This window comes from Sinocyclocheilus anshuiensis, unplaced genomic scaffold (assembly GCF_001515605.1).
Source record: "Sinocyclocheilus anshuiensis isolate Anshui unplaced genomic scaffold, SAMN03320099.WGS_v1.1 scaffold2204, whole genome shotgun sequence".
Classification (NCBI taxonomy): domain Eukaryota; kingdom Metazoa; phylum Chordata; class Actinopteri; order Cypriniformes; family Cyprinidae; genus Sinocyclocheilus; species Sinocyclocheilus anshuiensis.
This window is the reverse complement of record NW_015544264.1, coordinates 52,420-53,999: the sequence shown is the minus strand read 5'-3', so window position 1 is coordinate 53,999 and position 1,580 is coordinate 52,420. Positions and strand designations below refer to the sequence as shown.

At 33.9% G+C, this 1,580-nt stretch overlaps 1 protein-coding gene across 2 annotated transcripts in view; it reads right to left on the bottom strand.

Annotated features, from left to right (window-relative positions):
- Window positions 1-1,580, bottom strand: part of LOC107698007 (transcription factor ETV6-like) — a 24,021-nt gene that overhangs the window by 6,214 nt on the left and 16,227 nt on the right. The gene's annotated exons all lie outside the window — the stretch shown is intronic.

The following is a 1,580-nucleotide window of genomic DNA, read 5'->3' as shown; positions in this document are numbered from 1 at the left end:
CACTACACACGCACACACACTCACACATGGGCTCTCGCTACACACGCACACACACTCACACACGGTCGCACATGTACACACACACACACACACACACACACTCACACACGCGCACTCACACACTCACACTCACACTCACACACACTCACACACTCACACAGATATGTGTGTATATATATATATATATATATATATCACAGTTTCCACAAAAATATTGCGCAGCAATACTGTTTTCAACATTGATAATAATCAAAAGAAAGAGGCCAGGTCTGTGGTGCAGGGATGTCATCCCATTTGTGCTCAAATGGAAAATGCATGTTTGAATCTGGCTTACAACATGCCCCAGTTGCATGTATTTCTATACTACTGTTTGGGGTCAGTCAGATTTTTATTTAAATTGAATTATTTTATTTTTCAAGAATGCATTCAATTGATCAAAAGTGACAGTAAAGACTTTTATTAAATACTTTTACATTGTTAAAAATGGGTCATTCAAATAAATGCTGTTCTTTTGAACTTTTTATTTATAAAAGAATCCTGAAAAAAATGTATCATGGTTTCCACAAAAAATACTAAACAGTACAACTGTTTTCAACATTGATAATAATAAATAAATTTTCTTGAGCACCAAATCAGCATATTAGAATGATTTCTGAATCATAGGAAACTGAGGACTGGAGTAATGATGCTGAAAATTCAGCTTGGCCATCACAAGATTAGATTATATTTTAAAATATATTACAATAGAAAACAGTTATTTAAAATCGCAATAATATTTCAAAATATTACTTTTACTAAATTTTTGATCAAATAAATGCAGTCTTGGTGAGCAGAAGAGACTTCTTTCACAAACATTAAAATCTTACTGATCCCAAAAGTCAGTGTATATATACAGTATAATGACTCTGGTGTTTGTTATCAGCAGTAATGCATGTTTCCTCATACGACCTTTTATTATCGTCATAATGATACACGTGATGCGCAAACAAACTATTTATATGCAATGCTTCATCTTACAGGTTCTGAGGGCATCACACACATCACAGCAGCTGATTTTGAGCATGTAAAAGATTTATTTTTACATTTTTCATGAGAGGGCATCTTTCCCTCTCTCTGTCCATCTCTCGTCCCTCTCATATCATATAGTAAACGTGATAATACTCCCACAAATAGTACTTCAAATGCGCATATATAGTGATTTTATATTCATATAAAAATAATAATAATAATAATAATACCGTTTTGGTCATATTTACTATTAATTGCCCAGCTCCCCATCAATGATAGCACAGAGACATATAGTTCTAAACTGAACGTGCAAGAGAAGCATTAGCCTACTTCTAATTTGGCCAAAGAAAACTGGACGAATATGGCTACTAACAATTAAGTGACTGTGACTATTTCATGTGATTTGGTTTGCCAAATCCAACACCAGCACAAACGAAGCACAAACAAACGAGACTATTGGGGTACATTTGGAGTATGTGGGGGGCTGAGTGACCTCAAAATGATCATTAAATATTATTTTAATATCTAAAAAAAACGAAGCAACAGAAACAAATTTTTTTACGGGCATAAAC